General features: G+C 45.3%; 1 protein-coding gene across 1 annotated transcript in view; it reads left to right on the top strand.

Annotated features, from left to right (window-relative positions):
• Nucleotides 1-18,504, top strand: part of Zbtb7c (zinc finger and BTB domain containing 7C) — a 223,195-nt gene that overhangs the window by 95,930 nt on the left and 108,761 nt on the right. Inside the window, exon 3 of the mRNA XM_042675347.1 lies at nucleotides 4,308-4,369. The gene's annotated coding sequence lies outside the window, so the exon portion shown is untranslated. The remainder of the gene's footprint in view (nucleotides 1-4,307; nucleotides 4,370-18,504) is intronic.

Here is an 18,504-nt window from a genome sequence, read left to right as displayed (position 1 = left end):
AACTTAGGGCCGGGGTATTCTCCCTGAGCTCTTTTGCTTACCACTTTGAGCCACAGCCCCACTTCCAGTTTTTCTGGTGGTTAATTGGAGATGTCTCGTGGGGAGTTTTCAGTCCAGGCTGGCTCATATCTCAACCTCCTGAGTAGCTAGGATTGCAGGTATGAGCCACAATGCCTGGTTATAATTCATTTTCTTAGTGCTACTGATAGTCACAAACTTTCTATAGGTGGGGTCACTGTATGTGAATGCTGGCCTCCAATTTCCCCTGTCGGTCTGCATCCAAGGAAGAGAGAAGAAGAATGGGACCTGGGAAACAGAGCAATGTCAGAAAGAACTGTGGCTGCTGACAACACTGTCTAGTCAAAGGCCCACTGGGTCTCCCATCTCGGTGAGCAGGAGTCAGAGCCCTCTGCTCCTTGGATGAATGCTGCTTTGGTTTAATCTCTCCTGTCTGGGAGAACCATGATCATTCATCCCAACACAGGCAGCCTTGACAGCCTCTGGTCATGGAGCCAAGGGCTGGGGAGATAGAGTCAAGATGATGGCCTTTGGCCCATTGCTAGTATTCCTTAAGGATCTAATGAGAGCCAGAAAGCCCAGATCAGTGTCTGGAAAACCTGCCATGACTGAGTGAGAACCTTATCCTGATGTGAAGGCATAGCTGATAGATGAGTCCACCCAGCACTTGAAGGAAAGATGAGTGGGGGAAGTGCAATACCTTGCAATGTTGCCAGCTGCCTCCATCTTCTCACCTCCAACTGTGATTTTATTATCTGTTAGAGTTGGTATGGCCTTTGGTATCCTGCTTCCTCTTTAACAGATAGAAAGATGGGGGTAAGGCTTATCCAGCACTGCTGATGGGCTTCTCCTTTCTACAAAAATTGAATTTCTTTCCCCCCGCCCTTTCTTTTATTTTTACTTGTTAGACTAATTTCTTTTTGAGACACATTCCAAGAAAAAAAATCAGGGCACTGAAAAAAAATTACCCATGCTATTTATTCACTCACTCAGAGAAGCTGTTAGTTCTAATGACCTTTCCAAATTAGTAAAATCTGTAAATGCTCAATTGTTTATTGCACACATTGAGTTGCACCTCTAAATGACTGGAGGGAACTATAGGCCTGGAATATTTAGCTCCAGGGCTCTGCAGCCAGCAGGCTTTGTACCCAGTTAGGGGAGCTGTGGTTCATATTCCCTGAGAAAAGGAGAAAGGAGGAGGAGACACTTGAGTAGCCCACCTTGTGCCCAGCCCGCTGGCAAAGTGATAGCAGTAATCCTTGTCCAGGGATTTATTCAGAGGCAAAACACAGATATGAATATTAGTAGTGCCTGAGCAAGTACCTGACTGCAGGCTATGGCAGTCAGAGAATACAGCATTACGAGGTATCTAGAAGTTCACTCAAAAAAGACTGGAGGTGTGGGTCAAGAGGTAGAAAGTGCCTAGGAATTATGAGGTGTTGACTTAAATTTTTAGTATTGACAAAAGGAGATTCCAAGGGAAGTGGGATTTGATAGCAACCCAAAGAAAGTAGAACCAGGCCAGGTCACCAGGAAAAGGGCTTTCTACCCAGGGAGCAAAGGGAAATGTCACTGGAGGCAAGAGTCAAGGTGAGGCTGTTCCCAAGAAGAGCTGACACAGGAGGGCAATAGTGTCTGCACTTCAAGATGTGGGTACAATAGTGTTCTTATAGCATCCATCTTCCCCCTACCCTGCCTGCCATTGGACAGACATTGTGCTTTGAGCCACACTGAGCCCCATGTCCTTTAGTGCTGGTGACAGTATCTCTTTCTAACCTCTGTAACTTCTAAGACTTTCAAAATGAAAATGGACAGAACTCATGCAGCAAAATGCTATGCACACTGCCCTACTGTTTAGTGATGACTTTTTAAATTTTAAATTTAAATTTTTAAAAATAGAAATAGTTCACAGAAATGGTAGATCAAAGGGTGAACAAATGCAACAGTGGTACTCACTAGACACTATGTTGAAATGAATACAACTTGTGAGGCTGGATCGGGAGGGAAAAACTGGGAGAAAGTGAGGGAAGAAGTGACACAGTTCAAAAAGAAATATACTTATTCCATGACTTATGTAACTGTAACCCATCTTTACATCAGCTATACAAAACTATTAAAAAGTAATAAAAATTGAAATGATATATATACACATGTATATTCCATCTTTTTGATTTTTTATATTTTTATTGAAAGATATTGTACAGAGGGTTTACAATTACATGAGTAAGGTAATGAGTACATTTCCTATCGAGCATTGTTACCCCTCCTTTGTTTTTGCCTACTATCCATTCCCTCCCCATCTCCCCGACTCCTCTCTCCCCCCACCCCCTGAAGTTGTAGAGTTCATTTTCAACATAGTGTCTTGTACATCTCATTGTTACAATAGGTCAACCTGTATCCTTGTTTCAGTATTTTGTGATTTCCCTTCCCCTCCTTAAATTAGAAAAATGTATAGGCAAGATGCAGGACTCCGAATCAAATACAATGACTACAGAGGTTTATATCATAGGAGGAAGAACATACAAAAGAAACAAAAAAATCACATAGCACATTAAAAACAACAGCAACAAAAAAACCCTCTTCTGTCCATATCTTGAGGTTCATTTCCCTTAGCATCATCTTATATGTTCATATATACATAGCTTTTGACCTTTTCTGCTTGTCTGGTAAGATTATTCTAGACATATACTAGTTTATTCAATCATTTTTGAATGTGTGATTCTATGGCATGAAGTATATTCACATTGTCATGCAAAACATCACGACCACCCATTTCCAGAACCTTTTCACCTTCCCTACTTAGACACTAACTCTGCTTTCCACTCCCCCCCCTCACCCTTGCTAACCACCGTCTACTTCCTGTCTCTATGAAATTAACTATACCTTGGACCTCATCAAAGTGGTATCATGCAGCACTTATCTTTTCTGTGACTTAGCATGGTGTCCTTGACATTTGTCCATGTTTTTGCACATATCAGAATTGTCTTTGTTTTTAAGACCAAATGCTACTCCTTTGTACATGGACATTGTTTTATTTATCTACTTAATTGCTGATGGCACTTGGGTTACCTCAGCCTTTTGGCTATTGTGAATAAGCTGTTAGGAACCTTGGTGTGAAAATATCTATTCAAGAATTTTTTAAGGTTTATAAGTGGAAAAATAAAAGGTATTTCAGGACTGACCTGGTGGCCCCCCTGTAGTCACCCCATTAGGAACAGATTTGACTTGGCTTATGTTGTGCCTGCCTAAGGTGCTTTCAACCAGAATGGAGCTATAAGTTCCCATTCTCCCAACCCTCCCAGGGACACTTGTCCCATACCACAAGGAGCTACTGTCATGGCTGTGCCTTCATTTCTTATCCCCAAACCCATCAGTCATGTCACATTTGTCCCTCACTGAAGAAGCAAGTGCTTTGTGCTCTTGCTTACTAAGTTCTTTCCCTCACCTTCTAAAATAGATTTAGCCATGATTGTAAAAGCCGGGGAAAGGAGACACAGTCTCCTGTCCGAGTTTCTTCACCTCCCCACCCCTTCCAGAAAATGTCCATATACATGGGCAGAACCAAAGGGTATCCTGTCTTGAAGCATCACTACCTCTAGGTGTTAATTGCCGAAACTCACATTACAACACATTAAAGCAGTGACATGTTCAGGCGGCAGGCAGGAGAATTCGCAGTTCAGGTTGGCATTGTCATTAACTCAAGTCTTCGGTGTCAACTCCCTCCCGCGCCAAGCGTTCCCGCCTGGCCTCACAGTCAACCTCCGCAATGCATTTTCTGGCCTTTGTTGGTTTGTGTCAGCTCTTGAACATTATTTAAACGTAGTTTGGGGGTCCATGAATGCAATTACCATTGTGTTATTATTCACAGGCAGATTGTTAAGATGCAGGCAGCTGTACAAGGAGATGCCCTGTGCTGTGAGGTCCAATTTAGGAGGGCCTTCAGAGCCGAGCGCGCATGGTTGCTAGGCAACCCCATGCTACAGAAGTGGAGGCCTGGCTGGCTTGGGAGTGGGAAGAAGCCCAGCGCCTTCAGGGAATTGGAGGCAGTGGTCAATCTGAGACTGGCAGGGCGCCGGGAGTGGGAGGCAGCAGCGTGGGCTGAGACCACAGGCCTGCAGGGTGGGGGCACCCACTCAACACTATGTTCCCAGGGAAGGGTGGGGGAGGTGCTGCTACAAGGGAGAATGGAGACAAGTTGCAGAAGCCCAAGGTCGGCCAGGAAAGCGCTGAAGGAGAGACACCCAGAGCAGATGCTAATATGCTTCTCCATCCCTTTCTTCTTTTTGCAGGAAATGAACAGGTTTACAGGAAAACCAGTGGCTTAAAATTGAAGAGTAAGGCGTGGGTGCTTGTGAGTATGAGTTTTAGTTGTCAAATTCTGTGGCTTAACAATGTTCCTGGAAAGTGGGCAGATTCCCTGATAGGTCTTGGGTGGACTGGCTCTGGGTTCTTCTAGGAGGTGGGTGGGGCTAACCCAGGCATATAAAACATCATGCTGAAGGACCATGTGACCATGTTCCAGTCCTGCTTCGAAGTGGAGAACATTCTCACTGGCTTGGCAAAAAGAGAGCTACCCTCTTGGCCTGTGAATTGGTGAGGGACAGAGCAGGGATTTTTCTGGGAACAGAGAGATGTGCATTTGTGCAGTTCTGTTTGCCACTAGATTGGCTTGATTTAGATCAGTAAATTCTCATTGAGGCCAGTTAACCATGTGTTAAACTCAGAACAATTATACATACCGATGCTGTCATCTGTCTGAGAAGCTCATTAATCACCAGGGTCAGGCATGACCCACAGGTCTTGAGCAAACCCTGAGATACAGAAGGCCCGGGCTTCACTTTGGAAGGGCTCTCAGCCCTGTGTGCAAAGAGAAGATAATCTGCACAAGAGACAATTAAAGAGCTTTCTGGAAAGATGCATGGGGTTAGCTATGACTCCAGTGGCACAGGCCAGAAACACTGGTGTTGGGGAATTATTAGGGAACACTTCAGAAAAGGAAAGACTTGATCAGGAAAAGGGAGGCCTTTCCTAAGAGGCAGGAGTAAGGCAAAGGCCCTGAAGGGGAGTTTACAAAGGCCAGCCTGGATGACAGCGTATGTGTGGGTCTACAGGTGAGGAACAGGTATTGGTGGGATTGGGCAAGTTGCGGAAGAGCTTAGAATAACAACATGAATGGCCCAGCTAGAAAGAAACAGCATGCATCTGTATGAAGAAAAATAAGTTTCTGCCAGTTTCTTGTTCCATCAGTGAAAAAGGTCGCATGGATTCTTCACCAAACATGAGATTGACTTTGAGATCAGTACTTGTGTACTGTAGACAGCAGCATTGGAGGGCCACCAGCTCCTATGAAACCAGTGGGGATATACCCTGAGCTCCAATTGGACTGCCATACCAACTGCCCACTTACTCTTCTCTAGAGCTGTGGTGCCCAGGTTGAGAGGAAGCTGGAATTTATTTATTTAATAAGGATTAATTGGGTATTAGTTACCCAGGAGGCTGAGCTCTGAAAATCTAGGTCAGCCTGTGTGGGGAAAAATCTGTGAGACTCTTATCTCTAACCAACAAAAAGCTGACCGGAAGTAGGGCTGTGGCTCAAGTGGTAGAGTACTACTAGCCTTTGGCATAAAAGCTCAGGGACAGTGTCGAGCCCCAGTGAGAAAAGGCTGACAAGTTCTAGACCCAATTGTATTAACTGGTGTATACGTAGCATTATCACCTTACAGCATACTTGACAGTCTTGCCTCATAGAATCTGGAGATTTCCATTTTGGAGTAAACTGAGGTTGGACTCTATAAATCTTCACTTAAGTTCTTTGAGTAACTGAGCTCAAACATTCACACTGACTTTGCACTGCTCCTGATAGACTATGGAGCAAGCCCTTCTAGGGCTGGTGCTACCCCTACTCACTTGGGAAGGGAAGCAGACTGATTATCCAGGGGTCCCTCAGGTTCCCACTGTTGGAATTCTCTCTGTTCTAGAACCCAGCATATTGCTGTCAATGCTTTCCTGGGTTATATGTCAGTCTGATGATCTTCCACAGGATAGGAAGGTGGTTATGATTGTTTCCCCAAAGCAGAAGGCTTTGTGTGTTTCTGACACCAGAGACCACTCTCTGCCATGAAACATGGGAGGTGCTGGCAAGGAAAGAAAATGAGCAGAAAGGCAAACTCAACAAACCAACAGGTTTTATTTAGGATGAAAAACTGGGAAGGGCAACCAAGTCTCCTTCAACCCAGCTGAAAAGAAAAGTGACCCTCTTTACAACTAGGGTCCCTTTTTATCAGGCAGAAAAGGGAGATGGGTAGAAGTCAGGGGTGATTTGTTTTGCATGGTGGGGACAGGATAGGAACAGGGAAAGGAGCTCTTTTTGCAAAGATGGAGGCAGAGAGTAGTCACAAGATAGGGAGTTTTAACAGTATCTGTGTCAGCAGATGTGTCTATACCTGGTATGGCCCTCCATCACCGGCCATTTCTTTTAAAGCCACAGGGTATGTTTGGGGAGTGGGGATGATTCAGGGAGATCGGCAGCAAGGGCAGTTCTGATCATTTTCTAGGATGTGGCTGTCAAGGAGGAAATGAGTATGTCTAGTTTCAGTTATTTTCCATCAGTATTCAAAGAGAGCTCTGGTCAGGGAGACAGGAAGGAGGAGAGGGAGGGAGATACTGAGTAAGGATGTATGCTCAGAGTGAGTTTTGGCTCCACAAAGTGCACGGCTATGATGTCTGGTTCAGAAACAAAGGTCAGCCACCCCAGACTCTTACTAGTGGTGCCACTTTCACAACATCACTTCAATCAAGAGCAAGGGGTTCAGGTGAAAACCATATACCACACTCCTAGCAGCCTGGAAAGAGGTGCTGTGTCAGGTACAGGAGACAGACCTGGGCAGGGCCTCTGTTTGCTGTCATGCTCATGGCACATGTCAGGTTCACCTGACCTGGTGTCAGTAATATTCATTACAGTGAAATTTGCTAGTTAAGGATGTAAGTATTAAGATAGAAATCTATAATGCCAAGCTCTGTTTTTATTGTGTGCTTTTTTGACTGAAATTTTAATTTTAAAAGGTAATACAGTTACTCTGGGCACCTGAGGCTCATACCTACAATCCTAGCTACTCAGGAGGCTGAGATCTGAGGATCTTGATTTGAAGCCAGCTGGCACAGGAAAGTCCATGAGACTCATCTTCAATTAACCCCCAGAAAACTGGAAGTGGCGCTGTGGCTCCAGGTGGTAGAATGCTAACTTTGAACAATAAAGTTCAGGACAGTGCCTAGGCCCTGAGTTCAAGCTCCACCACAACCACCACCAACAAAAAAAGGTAATACTGTCTCATGGCCTTTTTATTTGAAAATATTGAAAGGTCTCCTATAAAGAGTCTACTCAGCAGCCAGGCTCTGGTGGCTCACACACCTATAATCCTAGCTACTCAGGAGGCTGAGATCTGAGAATCATGGTTCAAAGCCAGCCTGGGCAGAAAAGTCCCCATGAGACTCTAATATCCAGTTACCCACTCATAAACCAGAAGTGACACTCTGGCTCAACGTGGTAGAGTGCTAGCATCAAACAAAAGAGTTCAGGGGCAGCGCCCATGCCCTGAATCTAAGCCCCATGACCAGCAACAACAAAACAAAAAGTCTACTCATTTAAACAAACAATTAAAAAACAGAAGGATGACATTGATCAAGAAGCATTACACTTATAACCTGACTTGTGAAATTGTACAACTACATCACCATCATTATCATCATCATCATCATCATCATCATCATCATCATCTCCTTCTCATCATTGGACCCATGGTGCTAACCTCTTAGAGATGCCCAGTGTTACCAAATTTTTGTATTACCTACCAAAAGTTTAAGTACAAAAACATCTCTGTGGTTTAGGCACCGTTGGATGACATACTGAGAAAGATGCTCCTTTCTCAGCCCCCAGAGTCTGCTGTTGGGGCTCTGGAAGGAGCTGGGCTGAAATAGGCCTCTTCTTTGGAGGGAGAACAATTCAGAGCCTGAGTGAGCTCTCAGTGGAATGTTCAGAATGCATAAAAACTTCTCAAACATTTCCAAATTCCTCAGTTACTGAACAAACAAATGATAGGACTGCAAATAATTATTTCTAATCATATACAATGATTATTATTTAAAACCAATCACACTAGGTGCCAGTGACTCATTCTTGTAATCCTAGCTACTAAGGAGCTGAGATCTTGAGGATAGAGATTCAAAGACAACCCAGGCAAGAAAATCCATGAGACTCTTAACTCTAGTTAACCACCAAAAAGCCAGAGGCAGAGCTATGGCTTATGTAGCAGATTGCTAACCTTGATCAAAAAAAAAAAACAAAAACTCAGGGACCAGAGCCTAGGCCCTGAGTTCAAGCCCCAATACCAGCACAAATAAGTTAAAATAAGCCACCACACATGTTTGAAAACACTACATTTTGGCCCTTGGAACTCCTCATTATTTAATTCTGTTCAAGAGTGAATTGAGTTCTACTGTGTTGTTCTACTGTTGTTGTGAATTGTTCCTGTGGTTTCCTTAGATTACATGATTTGAGTACAATTCGGAGACATGGGATTCCTTACTGGGAAGTGCCCTATTGTAGGTAGTGGAATTTGTTGTTGTTGTTGCTTGTTGATTTGTATTTTTAAAGTGAAGTTTATCAGCAAAATGATACAGGCAAACCTACACTATGGGACAGAAGGATACAAAACACTTCTCCTTCTTCTTCTTCTTTTTTTTTTTTTTTGAGGAAATAAAATTTGAACTCAGGGTCTCAAACTTCCTAGAAAGGTGCCATACAGATTGAGCCATACTCTCAGGTCCTTTTTCACTTTATTTTTCCAGTAAACTCTCAAGCATTTTGCCCAGAGCTGGCCTAAGACCATAAGTCTCCTGTCTGTACCTCCCAAATATCTGGGATAACACCACCACACCTGCTTGTTGTATGAGACAGGATTTTTCTAACTTTTTTCCTGGGCTGGCTTTGAACCTTAGTCCCCCTGTCCCCACCTTAGAATACTTCTAAGGTTCTGTTATAGTTGGAGCTAGCCCACGAACCTTGCCTGTCATGCTTGCCTTTATAGGTCATGCATTTACTTGATCCCAGCTCAAATTGTGCATATATCTTCCACATTTTGGTTTCACAGATTTGGTCTAATGCCTAGAAATTTCCAAAGAGAACTTATTTAGTATCCTACATATGTTTCCTCTTGCAAATGAGCTCCTGCTTTCAGTCTTCCATGTTAGAAGAAATCCTGTAACTCTTGCTTGACCTGTTCCAGCCCCAAGAAGGATTTTGGCGGCACCCCATGCAGTCTGGAAAAAAAATCTCATTTCCGCAGGAGAAATAGAATTATTATCTTGATTGAAATAATATCTTTCCTCAACCAGATAAAGGATCAAATTGGCGTAGTTTCTTTATCGCTGCAGAGTTTGCAGGACACAGAATAATGGCCTGTCACTGCCTCCGGTGGGCAAGGTCTGTAATACAGAGCCTGCAGCGGCTCCTGGCCCACTTTGCCTGATTCCAAGTCTGTGGCAATGTAAAACAATGCCATAATGACTAACATCATTATGTGAAAACGGTGTATCCATCGCTGTCCTTATGGTGGCTGCACTTTTTAGACAAGATCCAGCACATATGACCATCGTGAGAGGCTGCCCATCTCAGTGGACCTTTCTGTCCTTTTAGGATGGGGGTGGTTGGAGTCCTGAGCAGTTTCAACCCTCAGCTCAGCTTCCAGGTCTGCAGATGGGACAGAAGATGAACCAGGCTTAGTTCGGACAATCCCCTCGGTCCTTCCTATCCCCAGCCACTGAGCAGGACCACCAGAAGCACTCTGGCATCCTCGCAAGGGAGCTGAAAGAGGACCTGTCCACCATTGTTATCTTGTACCTCTGACCTCTTGAGGCCCCTTCTCCTCCTGGTTAAGAGTGGGTACCTGGGGACGCAGGGAGATGTGCACAGAACTCAGGAGATCTCTGTCCTTCCTGTCTCCATCCACAGAGCAGAGAGGCTCTGCCAAATCCCAGGAAGGTCTTCCAGGTGTCCTTTGAGGACTCTTCTCCATGTGTTGCTTGGTCTTTTGTACTCCAGCACCAATAGGTAGCTTCCTGAGAATCAGCATCAGAGAGCACGCCCAGTTGAGTTGAAGTCCACCCTGGCTTCAGCTCCATCCCTATGACAATGGAGGTGTGACTCAGGGGATCAGTGCTTGACCTTTATAAGCACCACTATCCCAACCCTTTATATGTCTTTTAGGAGTGAAGAGAAACAGAGAGGTTATATGACTTGCCACAGTCACACAGCCAGTAGATAGTACAGGTGGTCTGAGCCAAGCAGCCTGCTGGGAGCTCTTTAATATTTAAGGTAGATGGCATCATGACTCAAAGCCATAATAATAGCATCCTTGTGATAATCCTAGGGCTTGTTCAGCTGGTTCTACCCCTGGGTAGAACTCAGGGGATTGGTGTTTAGGGTCCTGCAAAGCTGTCCCCAGGTGTGGTATAAAGTGCCAAGCTTCCTCCTGTGACTTATTTCTTCATCTGACCCCCCATCTTCCTGAAGAGCCCCCCCCCCTGCAGGAAGCCCATCTTGGAGAAGTGCTGCCTGCAAGGACTTCTCCAGGCAAAGACTCTATCCCTCACTCCACATCCCCCTCCCAGCTTATAAGTGACCTGAAAGCATCTATCTGCCAAATCTTTTCAAGAGGAGAGCTGCCTTGCTGGTGAGCATGCCGATTGCCATGGTAATCACCAGTGGAATGGAGTGGTTTGATAATACATTTTCATCGGAACCTTGAACAGGTGTGCAGGAAATCAACATGTATCAACAAGATCAGTCTTGGGAGATTAATGCTGGATTTAGGGTTGTTCAAGGAAATGGAAGGAAGGAAGAAGGGTCTTCACTTGTACCTCACCTTTGATGCTTGGTCCTGACACCCTGGCCTTGAGCCTTTTATCCATGTTCCTCCACACCCTTCTCAGTTCTCTTTCCTTCTCTAAGCCTAACCATTTGTCACCCCTCACCTCTCCTGTAAGGCCCCCTTATAATCCCAGCCTTGGAATCTTTGTCTTCTCCAAAGGCCTGCAGCTAACTGGAGACATGCATTCATTCACTCTGAGACACAGGCCTCAAGGCCCAGTCCCTGCTTAGCCATTCTCAGCTCTTTTATTTTAATGTTTTTTTTATTGTGAAAATATTGTACAGAGGGGTTACAGTTACATGAGCAAGGTAATGAGTACATTTAGGAAACCCTTTTTATCTAGGACCTGGGGTCCCGCCCACAGGCCTCAAAGAACAGGTCAATTTTTAGAACCTTAGAATCTTCCCCTAGCATGAATAAAATGCCACTATAACACCTCTGGGTGATGCTAGAGCTCTAGTGATGAAAGCCAGATTTGTCTTCCCACTGGAGAGCGGGAACTTGGTCACCTTGTGTTGCTCCTTCTAGAGATAAAGGCCAAGATGGGGAGGCAGTTTGGAATCTTAAGCCTCAAGGTCTCTAATCCTCATCCTGTCTGCCCACTTCTAAGTCAGTTTCAGGGAAACACACTCCCATCTCCTCCTCCCACCTCCTATACCAGATGGGCCTTCTGAGCTGTTCCAGGGCCACGTTCAGAGGTTCCAGTACCAGGAAGCCGGAGGCAAAGATGGCCTAGCTTGTGAGTCTTGGCACTGTGTTTGCTCTGCTGCTTTGTTCTGGGCTTGCCAGTGTTGCTGACACAACGGTGTAGACGAAATGGACTTGACAGAGGTCACTCATGAAAGGCCTTCTCCACTTTCAAGTAGACAATGCATCAGAGAGGTTGCCAGGCCTGCTGTGACTATGTGACCAACATTAGCTAATATTTTTAAAAGAATGAATAATAAAGAGCCCCAAGTGTCTCTCAGAACTAATTTTGAAGAACAGGCTCTACCACATGTTCTTGTTGAATTAGGCTCCTGAAGAGTTCCTAACAAAAGGTTTAGCCAAGAAGAAAGGCATTTCCCCACCAACTTTTCCCTCTTTTAATTCCCTTCTTGTACTGCTTCTCGGCGAACAGTTACTTGTGAACAGACGAAATAAAGTAGGGACAGGAAACAGTGCACCCCAAAGAGAGGCTGTCAGTGGCAGCCCTAGCTTTTGTTTGGCTGAGCTCAGCTTCAAGGTAGACACCCCTCAGGGAGCAGGCCAGACAACAGGGTCTGCTGCACAGACAATCCAAACCATTCCCAGGAGAAGGGCACTGCGCCCTCCATAGGTGTCCCAGAAGTGAGTTGAGCCCAAAAAGCCAGTGTGATGTGGGGGTACTTATGAGACTCAATGTAGCACCCAGAGAGATTAAAAAGGGGAGCTGTCCACCCTGGATTGAAGGGGTGCTGAAAGCAGGGGTAGAGAGGGTGAGGTGAGAGGCCACCTTGCCTGAGCTATGATTTCTCAACCTTTCTCGCTTTCTCTCATTTCCACTGAAGGGGGCACCCCAGCTAGCTGGCTGGCTGAACAGTGGTGCCTCACAGAGTGGAAAGTGGCTCAGCACTCTGTCCCCAAACCATGACACCGACTGGGCAGGCCTAGAGTCCTTATCAGGGCAGGTCTGACCTGAGGTCCCATTTCCCATTTCTCAAGAATGTGTCAGCCCAAAGAAAAAGAAACACACACACACACACACACACACACACACTGCCTGTTCATTAAAGATCACAGCTTTCTTTGGCCAGGAACATGGAAGAACAACCCTATCAAAGAGGACACCCCTCCCTCCCCCCACCTATTCTTTCCCACCTATGAAGGGGTTCCAGGCCATCTTGTATCTCCTCTGTACTAGCCCTGGAGTCAGTCACTCCTCTCAGGAGCTCTATTTCCTCTTTCTGGCCAATGGGACTAGATACCAAAATCTGAGTGTCATGCGTGTTCAGTGCTTCTGGGTGTCTGTGCTTCTTGGGTCTTTCAGATAACAGCTCTAAGAAGCATATGCATGTTTATACACTTAAACATTCATGTATTGTTCATACATATTATAAACATGCACATGTATGCACACATAAATATGAATATACAATCACATATATACCTCCATATGCCTTTATGTATTCCTAGTTTAGAAATAGTGTGCATCTGTCCAATTCCAATCAATTTCACAGCCCCATGGTGAAGCTTGGAACCCCAGCTCATCAACACATTCATTCACTCATTCACTTGCTCCTTCATTTCATCAATTCATAGTGAATTGTTTCTCTGAGACCACTACAACTACCTTCCTTCACCTCACCCTCCCTCTACCTCATCCTGCTGTGATCATGAATTTTTTTGTTTAGCCCTCTTCTTCCTCCTCCTTCTCCTCCTTGTCTTCCTCATTTTCCTCCTCCTCTTCCTTCTCTTCCACTTGTTCCCTCTCCTCTTTGCCCTTTAGCTTAGTGGTAGTATTTATTTAGAATATCATTAAGTTCATTTTTTTTCAGTTTGCTTTTAGTTTAAGGAATTTTTGTTCCTATTCTTTCTTATTTGATTTAATTTTTTAAATATGCAGAACCTAATTTCAAAGGTCAAAGTATACAGAAAGGTATACTTAAAGACATGACACCTTTTCCTATGTCCCCTTCCCCCTTAAAAATAACCAGCTTATCTTACATTTCTGCTTACACTTGTGCTTTTTATAAAAATAAACAAAAGATTTCCTTATCCTCCTTTCCTTACAGAAAAGGTATGATTTTTACATTTAATTTATTCTGTAGTATCTTACATCATAGAAGTTTATAAAGTGCTTTATTGCTCTTTTGCATAGCCACATAATACTCCATCGCATTTGTATACCAGTTTATTCAACTCTTGTTCTATGACAACCTATATTTTCAATTTCCGATAATGCTGTAATGATTGTACATTGCTTCTTCTGCTTAGAAGTGTACCTTGGATAAAATTGCTGAGAGTGGGATTGTGGAGTGAAAGAGCACACGGGTGGTTTTGTCAGTTGTTACCAGGTCCCTTACTCAGAGTTGTAGCAGTCTGCATTCCTGCCTGTTTACCCACAACTTTGCCAACAGAGGGTACTGTCCACTTGTGGAAGTTCTGCCAATCTTGTGGACATGAAAAGGTATCCCAATGTAATTTTAATTTTCATTTCTCTTAGGATGAATAAAACTTGAGCTTTTCACACAGCTAAGGAATATTTTTAGTATCTTCTTGTGAAATTTCTGGGGTTTTTTGTTTTTGCTATTCCTATTGGGATTGTAGCTCTTTATACCTCAATTTTAAGAGATTATTTGTTTGTTTGTTTTGTGTGTTCTGGTACTAGGGCTTGAACTCAGACCCTTGTGCTCTGGCTTGGGTATTTTTCTTGCAGCTGGTGCTCTACCTCCACTTCTGGCTTTTTGCTGGTTAAGTGGAAATAAAAGGCATTAACTTTTGTCTGCCTTGACTTGCTTCAAACCTTGATTCTCAGATAGCAGATTCCCTAGTAGCTAGGATTACAGGCACAGACACCTGGAGTCTTTTCTATACAACTGGCATTAACCCTTTTTTCTACAATGTATGTGGCAAATATTTTCTCCCAATGCATCAATTACCTTTGACCTTACTTATGAGGTTAGTCATACAATGAAAAATATTTTGTAATGTCAAATTATTTGATTTTACCCTATCTCTAGATTTTTAGTTTTAGTTAGGAAGTCTCTTCTTATACTTAGGTTATGGCAGAAATCACCCACATGGAAACATAACTTTAATGACATATAATGTTTGTCTAAAAGAGGAATTAGAATCTCCATGCTGATAGCAATTGGATGAGAACCGAGGGGACTGATGGGAGGTGTAGCATCCAAGCTGTGTTGGTTTAAGGCAGGGACAGGAGAAAAGCAGTCTCAGCCCTGTGGCATTGGACATACATGCAAGGAATCAAGACACAAAGTATTGATGCCATCCAGAGGAAGGAGCCACCAGGGAGGGCTTTGGACTTTGGAGGAGGAAGAGGTCCATAGAGTTGGCCTAGGGACTTTGGGGACAGAGCCAGGAGGAGGCAGTAGAAGCATTTAGGGCAACATTTAAGGAGGTATGTCCTCTTACTAGACCATGCAAGTGTGCAAGTGTAGGGCGAGGCATGAGGTGAATGCCTCCTTAAACACTGCTTAAGACTAGCCTGGGAAGTAGGAGGAGGTAGGAGGGAAGCGCTCTGGGCCTTGACACCACCACATAAGTACAATCTGTCCATGGAACCAGGGTGGCATGGTGTAGGAAAGGTGGGTAGGAATGAGCCTAGATTTTATCCTGAAGATGCTAGGGATGGCTGAGGATTTGAAGACATGGAAGAAATGATTCCCAAAGCTGGCTCAGGCTTATAATCCTAGCTATTCAGCAGGCTAAGATCTGAGGATCACGTTTTGAAGCTGGCCCAGTCAGAAAGGTCCACATGAGACTCTTATCTCCAATTAACCACTCAAAAATCAGAAGTGCCACTGTGACCCAATTGATAGAGCCCTAGCCTTGAGCACAAAGAGGCTCAGGGACAGTGCCTAGGCCGAGTTCAAGTCCCACAATCACCAAAAACAAAAAACCGAAATGTGCAAGTGGGGATAGTACAGATACAAACAGCCACTTTCCAGAGCTGATGGCAACATTAAAAAGTGAATTGACATGAACATTTTCCACATGCATGGGGCCAGCATGGAGTGGAAATTCAATGATGGTTTGTTTCCTGTACTTGGATGGGATCTATGGGTTCTCTTCATCAGGTGTCTGGCCCATTGTCTGGGACTCATTGGGACTGTTCAAATCACAAAGTAGTAGTAGAAAACTAACAATAAAACTAACTTGAGGTCTAATTGGGAAACACGGTGGGAAGAGAAAGATGGCCTTGACCAAGGAGCATAAGAAGTGGAAGCTGAGTCCTAGGGGAGAGTCCCACAGTGACTTCATAGCCTGTAGTAAGTTAAGGGAGCTGTGCTCACCCAGGGCTGAGTCAAGAGAGGCAGAAGCATTTTGTCCCCTTTGCTTCTCTTCTGCTACCCTTAAAAAGTCTCTGGGCTTCCTTTCCTCTGCCAGTGACCTTCAGACAGCCTTTAAAAGTATCTCTTCTTAGGATAGAGGAGAGGGACCCAGAAAGAAGGAAATGCAAAGAGCCAGTTCACATCCCCACTCTCACCCTAGTAGGGCAAGTCTGAAAGGCTGCTGGAGTCTAAATCTCTCCTTCCAGTCCCCTTAAGAGAGGGGCTACCCAAGGACCCCAGTCTCCCTCCCCTGCTCCAGTAAAAGCCCCACCAAAGAGCTGATGAAGGCCTTTCCCCAGGGCCTTGTGGATCATGTCAATCAAGTATGTGGGAAAAATAAGAATTCTGCAGCTATGTGACCACTGCATCCTTCTGAGTCGCTTATCTACTCTCCCTGGGCCCCTGCTGATAGAGGCCAGGAGGTTGCAAAATCTCCCAGACTGCTGGTGGAGGGAAGACAGGCAGATGCTGGCTGTAGCTCCCACCCCCTCAATCCTGCAGCTCCTGCTGAGAATTAAACATCCTGGAGCAGCCCTTCCCCCACTGTGGCCCACTGTAACTTCTGAGTAACAGTTAGTGGTGGCATGGTGATATTTAAGAGGTGCTGGGAAGGAAGACATTCTGGCACCAACGGAATGAGGGATGTTCTCCCTCCTTCTACCTGCCATTTGCACATGTGGGCCCCAGCTTTTGAGGCAGGCTTGCAGTATCTGGGTTTTGTCACAGGTAGTTGGACAATTGTCTCTTTCAGTACAAACAACCTGAGAACCAGGGCTGCTTCTTATTCAGCTTTGAATCTCCCAGGGATTTTTAGGCACAGGAAGGACTGAGCAGTAACTCTGGCCTGGTCCTCCATTTCCTCATCCTTTACTGGGTCAGTCTCATCTGCCTTGCAGAGCCCTTGCCCCAGACAAAGCAGTGAGGGTGCTGGGTTTGGTAGCGACTTTCCAATAGTCCTGTCATTCATTCACAAACACCTATGTGTCTGGGGTCCAGGGAAGCAAGCTGACACTTCTTGTGCAGAGTCCAACTAGCTGGAGTGAATCTGTGGCAATGAGGTCACATGTCCTTCATGAGGTCTCTGCCCTCAGATGCTTTCAATCTCTCTCATCATGGGAAGTGACTCCTCCAGCTTCTTTCTAGCCACATTGTGACTGAGATCAACTCCCAGAACTTGGTGATAGATGGATTGGTGGGGGAGGGGTGTTCCTGGGACAGTCCTCTCAGAGTAAAGGGACTAGCCTAAGTCTCAGCCCAGGGCTGGACTCCTAATCTCAAACAGCTCTCCTCAAGAGCTGTCAGAGCCAGGCAAGTCTCTTTCAAGGAAAATAGATGTTGGCCATAAGACCATCTTTGTCCTCTGTTTAACTGGGTCTGAGAGAATTGAATGACGGAGCCCCATGGGCTCTGGCAGGGCCAAGAAGAAAGCTAGGGAGACTCAGTTCCAAATGGACTTTACAGTCCAGATCCAGCAGACTGGGACCTGCCATTCTCAGGTTGAAGCAGCTAAAGCCCCATTCCCAGCTTGGCATCTGGTTGGGTGTTAGTTTGCTAGCGGGCTATGCTCACGATCCAGGGAACAGCAATATGTGGGATCAGGAAGTAAAGGACTGCTGCTGGTTGTCCAGCAGGGGACACCACACCCATGACTTGCCTGGACCTCAGCCATCTAGCAAACAAGACTTCTATCACCTGTCAGTACAGGGAGGAGGTCAACAAGGTAAGTTGGCTGCATGAGGCCATTAAGAGAGGCACTTGTAAAGCCAGGCCTTGCACTAGTGTGTAGATATGGGAGAGTGCCCATGTACTTCCTTTGCTGGGATGTTAGCCTTCTCAACTGCCTCTGAGCAGCTGAGGACCAGCAGGAAGGCAGCCTCATCTCCCAACCTATCAGCCAAGACCTGAGAGAGAACAGATCTGAAAAGGCTTCTCCCTGAGGCTTAATGAGTTTACAGAGGCAGGATGTGTCTCTGTTATCGATCCCTCTCTGCCATCCCCAATTTAGCATTTCTTCAGGAAGAGGGAACCTCAGGATGCCCAGTCCTCCTCTCAGCCTTCTGGCTCTCTGGAGAGGTTGTAAGACCCACCAGGAGCTGCAATGAAGGGTTCCTATCCAGTTCTGATGGGCCCTGAGGCTCCTTGACATAGAAAAGTAAGATGCTAGTTGGCCAAATTGTTTGAGCCTGGATAGGCAAACAATGTGTGCTTGAGGTCCTGCAGTATACTAAGGACTCTGAGGCCAAATGTAGGGTACACTGACTGGTAGTACAGGGCGGGGCATTAAGTAGCAGGTTATTCCTTACCTCATCATTAAGGCTGTGCTATGAGAGCACTTCTCTGCTTCCTATGCCACCCTCATGCAGTCACATGGATGGCAGATCCTGTGTAGTAGGGGAAGAGCACCCCCCCACCACACACACACACACCCGCTTGCAGGGACAGAGCAAGAGTTGCAGGCTGGCCATGCACTTACCAAGGCTGCTCTTGGGGAGCCATAAATTCTACAACTGGAAAATGGGCCCAAA

The sequence above is a fragment of the Dipodomys spectabilis genome, unplaced genomic scaffold (genome assembly GCF_019054845.1).
Source record: "Dipodomys spectabilis isolate Male_0828 unplaced genomic scaffold, ASM1905484v1 ptg000024l, whole genome shotgun sequence".
Classification (NCBI taxonomy): Eukaryota; Metazoa; Chordata; class Mammalia; order Rodentia; family Heteromyidae; genus Dipodomys; species Dipodomys spectabilis.
The sequence above is the reverse complement of the archived record's forward strand: the minus strand, read 5'-3'. Positions and strand labels throughout refer to the sequence as shown.